Source organism: Mustela lutreola, chromosome 3, assembly GCF_030435805.1.
Source record: "Mustela lutreola isolate mMusLut2 chromosome 3, mMusLut2.pri, whole genome shotgun sequence".
Taxonomy (NCBI): domain Eukaryota; kingdom Metazoa; phylum Chordata; class Mammalia; order Carnivora; family Mustelidae; genus Mustela; species Mustela lutreola.
Genome location: NC_081292.1, coordinates 22,983,858 through 22,994,396, shown reverse-complemented (window position 1 = coordinate 22,994,396; position 10,539 = coordinate 22,983,858).

The window sequence follows — 10,539 nt, the reverse complement described above, 5'->3', positions numbered from 1 at the left end:
TTCTCTTTGATATGTGGGGTAAAATATATATGGTATATCCTTCCTCCACCCTCCCTTCCAATGAGTTCCTTGCCATATAAAGTTAAAAGCTCCAAGGATTAAGACAGCCTTTGTTCTCATTGTTTAGAAGTCTTGGTTCTGGGAAATAATGGTAAGTCTGACAGTGCTTCTTCCAGGAGGTCCTTTGGGTTTGCATGAATACTAAACTTTTGGCAGCCTGTTCTGGAATGGCAGAACTCCCCACACATATTCGTTAGGACATCCTCTTGGACTTGACCTGACGAAGCAAAAAATCCTAAATATTAATATTTCTGCCAAACACAGGTTGAAAAAGCCACTTGCTGACCCTTAGCTAATGACTAGATATTTCTTGTTGGCTCCTAAGAAGTGAGAATTTTTCTACCAAGATCCTGCTCCTTTCACTGGCCATTTTAGAAATGAATTTCAGATGGTATTTGTAGTTCAGAAGCAAGACTCAAGAGTGGAGTTGACCTTTTTGGACACTCAATTTGAAAGCAAAATTAGATCAATGAATTTCTAGGTATACATGCCAATCTTTTGCATTTTCGTCAGGGATAAGGCTATCACAAAGCACACGTGGCCCCCATAAACACTCCGCACACTTACTGTGCTTCACTACTCTGAGCAGGAAGGGAGAGAGAGGGACTGAGAAGGGAGAACATAGAAAAACAGAAAGATAGTGAGACATCATGATGCTGCTGAATGCTTTCTTTTTTCCTTTATTACCACAGTTTTTGAGGGTTGTTCCCCAAATCATTAGCTCACAGATTTAATCCCTCATCTTTATTGTTATTTTATCATTCTCTCTGGCTCATTGTGAATATTGCGCAATTAGCCCATTTCTGAAAGCCTGATGGCCATGTCCTCAAGCTTCCTTCCCAGTTCCTGGAATTTACGCTGTAGGACCTCGGCCCTATTTCTGTCTGTGGTTTTGATTCCAGCTCAGATTCTGACTACAGAGACATCCCCTCTCCTTGGCGAATACCTTTTTCTCCTTGTGGTGATGTTTCCAGTCCAGCTTGAGGAGTCATAAAGTGCTATTAAAACAGTCATCCCTCTTAGTCTGTCCTCGGTAGTCATCACACAGTATTGCTATTGTCCAGAGGCTGGAGGCTGAGGCTAAGGCTGAATCGGAAAGTTGGTTTTAGTATCCCAGCAGGGCCAGGGAAAATAAATCCCTGAGCGAGAATATGGCTTGGCGTCAAGCAGCTGGAGAACCAGGTCCAGGGGCAGATTATTTGGGTGAGTGTGCATGGCTACCAGACATCAGTTTCATTTGACTAATATGTTCTTTTCCATCCAATTGAATGGATTACCACAGTGTCAAATAAATAATGTGTTGCCACATTTGGCCCAAAAAGAAAAATACTGGGTATCAATAAGCAAGTGTAAGACCACATGAAAGCCTGACTCTGTTTGAGAAAAACAGGAATAAGCCCTCAGGTATCTTGAAATGCAGACATTTTTCTTGTCAAAATGTTCTAGAAGCCAAATGTGTGGAGTCCCCACTGCTGTGACAACACTCTGGTCTCTGAAGCTCATCCAACATGGCCACAGACCCAAATTAAACCCTAGGTATTTATGAAGGCAGCCGCAAAGGTGGGACAATGGCTCATTACCCAATTCAGAATGCATTCAGTCAACGTTTACTGAACGCCTACTGGTTGCCAGGCACAGAGGTGGCATCCCAGGGTGGCGGGGAGGATAACAGGGGTTGAGAAGATATAAAAAGTGAACAAGGCATCAACTCCTGTCTCACATTCTAGAGGAAGACACAAACACATATTCAGATGCTTCGCGTATCATCCAGCAAAGTGCTATAATAGAAATATGAGCAAACTACTAAGGAAGCAGGAGATAAGAATAGGTCAGTCTCCTGGAAGACAGAGAACATGGGGAATGTCTTCACGAAGCGATGACATTTGGGTCTCTGCCTTAACATATACTATTTCAATGCAACAGTATTCTCAGATGGTATAAAATGTACATTGTAAACTATAATAAATCCCCCCTTCTCAGTCTGTAACACAAATTAGCATCAATGGCATTTTATAACTGAGTTAAAGGAATAATAAGAAAAATAAGACAGGAATAATAAACACCGCCCTAAGCATTTTACACATGCTGGTTAATTCTATTCTCATGATATTTCTGTGCTATAGGTACTCTCTTTACTTTATGAAAGTGGAAGAAGGCACAAAGAAGTTAAATAAATTGCCCAAGTTCACACTGTGAAGCCAAAAACTACACTAAGTGCCTCAGACTGTTTTTCCCTTTATTCTCCCTACATTTTTCTGAGCTACTACACATTTCAGGGTAGGGGTCTGAGAAGGTTAAGAACCTTAAGCTTAGAGAGATTTAGTCTCCTCTCAGAAAGATCTTTCACATAGAAGGCAAAGTGCGGCTGTTGAACCAGTGGTGTGGAAATTCATGAATGGTGTCTTTAAGGCAAATAAAAATATTGTACACCCCAACGGCTTGAGATTCAGTCTCTAGAAATGGGGAGACATTCATGAGAATAACATCACTGGAGTTTTATACATATATTTAAATGTTCTGATGGTACTTTGGAATGGAGGAGAAAAGGGTCATAGGAAAGACTGCCTGATGGTTACTGAGATGGTCTCAGTCTCGGTGGTGGTCATTGACAAAGGGGGATGGATTTAAAAGACATTCTAAAAGTAGAATCGAGAGGATTTAATGATTGGTCTGATGAGAAAAATATGTCTTGTAGGAGAAGTAAAAGCCCACCCCAAGGTTTCTCACTTTAACCACTATACTGGAACATGCTGGTGCCACCAACGAAAATAGGAAAAGCAGAAGAATTGGTAGATGTGATTAAAAAAAAAAAAAAAAATGGTTTGGACGCATTGAGTATAAGGTAGGCTACTAAGGGGGAGGAACTCACTAGACAATGTAATACAGAGTTCCAGAGTCATCCACTAGCCCATTTCTTTCTCACAAGTGCACATCGCATCAGGGGGGAATTTGGGGACATTCCTTGGTGGAATAATAGTACCATAATTGCATATTTTTAGAGGAATGATTTGGTGCCAGATACTTCCAACAGTCACGTATTAATCTTTACAACAATCCTAACATGAATGTACCCTATTATTTCCATTTCACAGATGAGAACACTGCACCAAAGAAAGTATAAGTCACTTTCCCAGTGCAGCACAGAGCAGCGCCAGAGACAGACCTGCTGTATTATGTACTTTCTGCCCATGGCCTTTATAAAATTTGGTACATTTGTTCTTGACTTGAAGACTCTGTGGGACAGTTCATCTCCCATGCTTTGTTTCCCTTCTCTATAGCAGGGGATGAGAATAGCCATTGCTTCCTAAAATGGCTGAGAATATTAAATGGGTTCATACATCGAAAGTACCTACTCCTAGCACAGGTATGTGTTCTAGAAATGTGAACTGAGAAGATGACAAGACAATGAGTACCACGGTGATGATCGCTACCTATTTATCTTTACACTTTCTGCAGTGGTTTAGAAAAGAAACGCCAGGTCAAGCGCTGTCTTCTTAGCACAATCAAAGGGAGAGGGGGAGTAAAATACTGTTCGTTGTCAAGATTTCAAATGTAGAGGTCTCTGACCTTTGCATTTGGGGAAAGAGGGGGAGGTAGTACCATGGTGGCCACTTGAGAAGTGAGAGACAAGGACCTCTTGTCAGGGTCCAGAGAGAAAAGCTCATTATCTTCTAGTTAGTGTCCAGTCACACAGAAGGAAATAGAGCGAGTGAGGCCTTATGAGACAAGATGAAAGGACCCAGAAACCCAGTGCTCGGGTCCTCAAGCAGGCCTGTTCAGCACCAGCAAGAGACTGGACTGAGTCCTTTAAGAAGGGAGATTCTAGGGGATCAGCCCAAGTGCAGGACTGCCTTTGTTTGGACTTTTAAAACTGAGGAGGGGAAATGCTTGAAACATAAAAGACCAACTTGGACCATCTGGTTCTGTAACAGTCCCCCATCAACACGTCCTCACTTGATGAGACCAATATAATAAATAAGGATAGATGTGTTTCGCTCCTGTCAACAGCCATACGAGAGGAAAGATAAGAGAAGCTTTTGAAATCGTAGAGATCTTTTGGCTTTAGCTATTCCAGAGGCAATTAGTTCCATATGGGAAGCAAATCCACGCGGATAGATTTAACTATCAATTCTGTAGCTGCTTATCAAGAGGCAGTATATTTTGTAACACACACACACACACAAAAGCCGGATCCTGTTACTGTGACACCTGCTTTCACACAGGCTGGGCAGCAATGCATGAGCCTTAGTTCTCTGATATTCCATGTGTCAACTCATTTTATAGAAGTTAATTAATTATCCCTGGAATCGATATTAATAATGATAAAGTGCCTTCCAAAATAAGCTAAATCAGAGCGATGCTACTTTCATGAGGCGCTAAAATATTTAAAACACAATATAGTAAGTCCAAACATTTCTGTTTATGCCATACTAAAAGCTAAGTGATCCACTAAGGTAGACTACAGATTTTTCTGTTCTCTGATGGAACTGAGCAATTAATTATAGGGAGTCATCCTGAAGAAAAGAAATGCTAAGACAGTAGATAATTCATTCCTCCATGCTACTGCAAGGTTTCCCTTAAAAGCATCCTGTTTTTATCCATTCTCCTAATCCAGAGAGAAAGAAGAAAAGGTGACGTGGGAAGAAAGAGACAACAAAATAAGGAAGAAGGGAAGAAAGGATAGAAAGAGTGAAGGGAAAGTGCCGGAGGAAAAAGAGGAAACAGAAAAGAAAAAAGGGAAGGGAGAAACTCCAACTACAGCCTCCCCCCGCACCCCATTCCTTCCACACGCTTCTAACTGCTCTCTCTTTCATAAGTGCACACTCGAGTACATGGTGAGGAACGGGAGACAGAAGCGCTAACGACAGGAGTTGATCTTGACAGGGAATATAATTCTCAAAGGCACGGAACCTCAAGACCCACAGGGTTTGTGAAACTATCCATGGGACGAACCCATGGCCTTCAGGATTTGGCAAAAAAAAATTCAACCCATTATTCAAACATGTTGTGCTAAGTGACGTGCAGTGCCTTTTGTCAAGCAGTTCCCCTTAATTTCCAAACCCATGTGTATTTCCAAGGGAATGTGATCCATATGTTTCTAATTCATTTACATTTAAATCATCATAATGCTGTTTTGCTGAGCTATTTGATGTCCAAGAAGACTATGAGGCCTTTTACAAGCCCTTTTAAAGACTTTCTCCTTTGAACCTGCAAGTCATAGTTTTCCTGTACAGCATGTGAATTAAAATAAAGAAAGGTTATAGCTTCTCTTCAAACTAAATTCCACTGTATTTAAATGGATAATAATAATGACAACCATTAAAATAATGTGATCTCAGAGGCAACCTTACATATAAATTTAGAAAAATCTATCAGTTGAAAAAAAAAAAGTTCCAGACTTTCCAATGCAACAGCCATGAATAGGAATGGTTGGATCCTGCCCTGTTTGCAAATTAAGTTTAAAATATTATTTTCTTTTCTTAACCCCCTGCTTTTTCTAAAGCCCAAACTAATTTCTTTCAGACTCGGAACACATTCAGGGATACTCATTGTAGCTATATTCTAATTTCTTTAAACAAAGTTTTGAATGTCTTTGTGCCAGAATCACTTAAGTCCTTTAAAATTTATGAAGCACTAAAATATTGATTTATTCAATATGCTTTAGAAGTAACAATCTTTATAAAGTAACAATCACAATATTATCTACCAAGTATTAGGCACATTGATATTACTAACACATTGATATTACTAACATATAACTAACTTTATATACACTACCTGTTTCAATATTTGCAAGATCTCTTCAAGTTTGATTGCTACCCATTTCATGGACACAGAAACTAGACAGAATTTGGGCAAGTTACATAATTTAAGGATACTTGTTCATATCCACACAGCTAGTAAACTGACTGAAGAGAAACATACAAAACACTGAGCAGGGGACAAGAAGTTAGCAACTATTACTTTTGAAGCTTCCAGAAGGGCTGCTCTTGGACAGAAGGAGGAGTCTGTAAAACATAGTATAAACTTCTTTCATTTACTGAGTTCCTACTATCTCCCACCGACTCTGGTAATCACAGTGGAAAACAAATAAGCATCATCCTTTTCCTCAAAGACCTCTAGCAGTCTAGAAAGATGTAAAAGTCAATACAGTGTGATTCTGTCTTATAATTAGAGATCAGAGGTAAGGGTGTATGGACATGTTGGGAGATGCGGTTCAGGGTTCATTCTGGAAGGCCAATAATATACATAAACCACTTAGGCCTAAGCCTATCCTCCACTCAGTGTTTAAGAGATGTTGGTTCTCTTCTTCTAAGATGTTTGGAATTTATCCTGAAGGCAAGGACCAGGTGTTTTGTTTTCTTGGAAAAGAACTTTGACAGTAGTGCAAAGAATGGATTTAGAGACACTTAAGGTGGAGAAGTCAGCTAAAAGGCTGTTTCAATGATCTAGTGATGGATGGAAGGCAGTGGGCTGGGGAGAATAATTATAAGGATCCTTACATTTCACATTTTCTGAATCATTTTACAACATTTGACTTTTTAAACAGTAAGAAAATCTCACTTTCCAGTATTTGCTGAAAACTCGAATTTCTCTCTGATTTCCCAATGTAATGTCTATGCACATGCAGACATACACATCCGGTCATCTATACTAAATACTAGCTTAATGATCATGTAAGCATAAATGTTTCTTTCTGGATAACCATTTCAACATAAGAATGATTTTACACTGGTTTTTTTTTTCTCCATTGATACTGAGAAACTGATCAGTAATGCAATGTAATGTATGACTTTTCAAGAGAAAAGCAGAAAATCAAGATCTCCCAAATATAAAATGGTCACAAATATTTATATAAAGGAAAGTTATTTCCCCATTTCCTCAATGAAACCTCATCAGCAGTGCCAACATTATATATGTATTGAGTACACGGGTCATAGATTTCACAATTAAGAAGTCCTGAAACTTCTGCCCATCCAAACAACTCCCTTCACTTGCTAATTTGAATTATCCTAAAAAGCCTTAATTTACTTTATTTTTTCAAAAGTATTAAGGTCTTTTCTTTTATGATTTAGGATTTGGGGATGAAGGGGCAAAGAGAGTCTTTGAAGAGTAGTAACTCATTAGTATTTTAACTTCAATTGGCACTTGTGACAAAAGACATAATTGAATTAAGAGATATAATCCAATATCTTAAAAACCTCCTTTTCTTCCCCTTCCCAAAGTCTCTCACTCAAAACCATCTAATTTCCTACAATGTTTGTATTTGTTCACGTCTCATGATCATCCCTAATATCATCCTCTCACTTGGATCCCGCCAGCTTCCATCCTTATCCTGCTACAAGGCCTTCTCTAAATAACAGCCAGAACAATAATTGACCAAAAAAAAAAAAAAATTAAATGATGTCACTTACCAATATAAAACCTTTCAACAGCATGTGACTGCCTCTCATTTTACTTCCAGTAAAAGTGAATCTCTGCAATCCATCCAGCCCTGCCTCCAATCTTCGTTTGCTGGCTTCTTTCCCTGTCAGTCTGCTCCAGCCACCCACTGTCCTGCTCACGCTGTATCTTTAGGCTTAAATCTCACCTCAGGTGTCACCTCCTCAGAGAGATGTCTCACCACTCCAAATAAAGCACTGAGTAGGCTGACCCATGTGGGAGGGAAAAAAATTAATAATCATAACTGGAGTGTGTTACACACACACACACACACACACACGAGAAGAAAAAAATAGTTTAATGACACTTTTGCTTCAGTGAACTATCAGTGTCCTACTGGATTGGAATATAAAATGCATGTCTTCCAGGTCACAATCAGATAAGTGACCAAGGTTCTTGTCCCTTAGAGCATGTCCATAAATTCTATCCTGTCGCCTTGGCTCTTTGTTTCATTGTTCTTCTCACACCCTGAAATCTGTCTTATTTATGTCAACTTATTTTTTGGAGAATGTAAGCACCTTAAAAGCTGGTCACTCTCTTCTCACTTATACATGCCCTTATCCCAGCACCTAATACTGTGCCTAACAGGGGTGCTTCGGTGGCTGAGTTGGTTAAGTGTCTGACTTTGGCTCAGGTCGTGATCCCAGGGTTTTGAGATCAAGCCCCACATCAGGCTCTCTGCTCCACAGGGAGCCTGCTTCTCCCTCTCCCTCTGCCTCTTCCCCCACTCATGTGCTCTCTCTCCCTCAAATAAAAAGAAAGAACTATGCCTAACATAAATTAAATCACTCAGAGAATATCTGGAAGAGGGCATCATGGTTAATTTTGTGTTCACCTGACTCAGCCACAGGTGCAAGATAGTTGGTGAAATGCTGGTCTAGGTCAGGCTGTGAAGGTACCTTTTTTAATGAGATTAACATTCACATCAGTAGCCTCTGAGTAAACCTGGCTACTCTCCATTCTATGGGTGAGCCTCATCCAATCTGTTGAAGGGCTTGAGAGAAGAAGACTAAAGAAGAAGGTGTTCTGCCTCCAGACTGCCTTTGGATGCAGGACTGCAACATCAACTCTTCCCTGAGTCTCCATCTGCAAGCCTGCCCTTCAGACTGGCAGCCCCCACAATGATGTGAGCCAATTCCTTGAAATAGATCTCTCTTACACACACACACACACACACACACACACACACACACACTTACCTACTGGTCCTGTTTTTCTGGAGAATGCTGACTAGTACAGATGTGTTGCAGCACAACACATACATGTGTCACGTACAACTAATGGTGCAGCAGGATTAACTAATAGCCCTCTTCGGACTAGAATTTCCTCTCTCATCCTCCAAGCTATCCATGCCACCCTAAGAAAAACCTGTGACCCCAGGACTCTTTGTTGCCACGATAAATACAATTATTCTGTTGCTTTGACTACTCTTCTCCTGCAAAACTTCTGATAGATAAAAATACTCCACATTGTTCCATAAACATTCTGGGATGAAATTAAAGTCAGAAGATTATAAGATAACTACAAAACAGATGTGTGCCACTAAAATGTCAAATATTCACCAATGAGAACTTTAATTAAAAAATGTTAGGAAGAGGGGTACCTGGGTGGCTCAGTCATTGGATATCTGCCTTCGGCTCAGGTCATGATCCCAAGGTCCTGGGACCGAGCCCCACTTTGGGCTCCCTGCTCAGCCGGAAGCCTGCTTCTCCCTCTCCCACTCCCTCTGCTTGTGCTCCCTCTCTCGCTGTGTCTCTCTCTGTCAAATAAATAAATAAAATCTTTAAAAAAAATGTTAGAAAGAGCATATGATTTTAAAAAGAGAATTTGAGACATAAATGGAAGGTAAACATAAAAAGTCTTCATTGAAGAGAGAACTCTTCAATGAATGGTATGCTCATCAGTACCATTTAAATTGGTACCCGATCTGAATGCAATTCTGGTGGCTTCATGTGTGACTGCAATGTCACCAACAGGACTGTGAGCCTCTTTTGAGCAGGGACAGGGCATTCTACAACAATATGCAAAGAGTGCTTTGCAGACGTGGGCTAAAAATATTACGTGTCACAACTGTGTGATTTTATCTCCCTGGTTCTCAATTGCCTAACATGGGGAAAATAAGACATTTATGTGATGCACCTAGCAGTTCATTGGTTCACAGTAGATGGCAAATAACTGCTGGTGCCTACTGTTGGAGTTATATTTTAATTTCCATGGCACCCAACAACATTCTAAGCACATAATAAAATAAAATAATCATATGTGAAATGAAATGAGGTGAAATTACACTGATGGGGGCACTTTTACTTTTTTTTAATAACTGTGATCACTGTAGAGAGGCTTTCAAATCTCTAGCTCATGTTTTATTATTAGATTACGTCTACCCTACATATATGACATTTTTATAGTGTTTCTTAAAAAGTATATATAAATAGCAGTCCGGATAAAAGTACTATTTTATTCTTAACATGAAATTCATCTACTGCCTTTATTCTGAATTCATGTTATATCCTAAAATGTCAGATTTCAAAATTTTCAAACTTGTTTCTTCTATGTAGGAATAAATAGTGAGTGATTACAGGTAACATCTTTCTTTAAAAGTTTAGTTTCAAAACTCACCAGAGCCAAACTGGATAAAGGCAGCCACCTTAAGTGCGAAAACAAGATAAAAGCAGAAACAAATAGGACAACCATCCTTTCTCCAAACAAAAATTGCTATATAAAAACATATATTATGAAAATTTTCTAGACGAATAAAGGGCTCATCAACTATGCAAACCTAGAATCAGTAATACACTTCTACCCTAAATGACATTTAAAAATATATCCCACATATAGTATCATATCATCTGCGAAGAGTGATAATTTGACTTCTTCTTTGCCGATTTGGATGCCTTTAATTTCCTTTTGTTGTCTGATTGATGAGGCTAGGACCTCTAGTACTATGTTGAATAGCAGTGGAGATAATGGACATCCCTGCCGTGTTCCTGACCTTAGCAGAAAAGCTTTCAGTTTTTCTCCATTGAGAATGATATT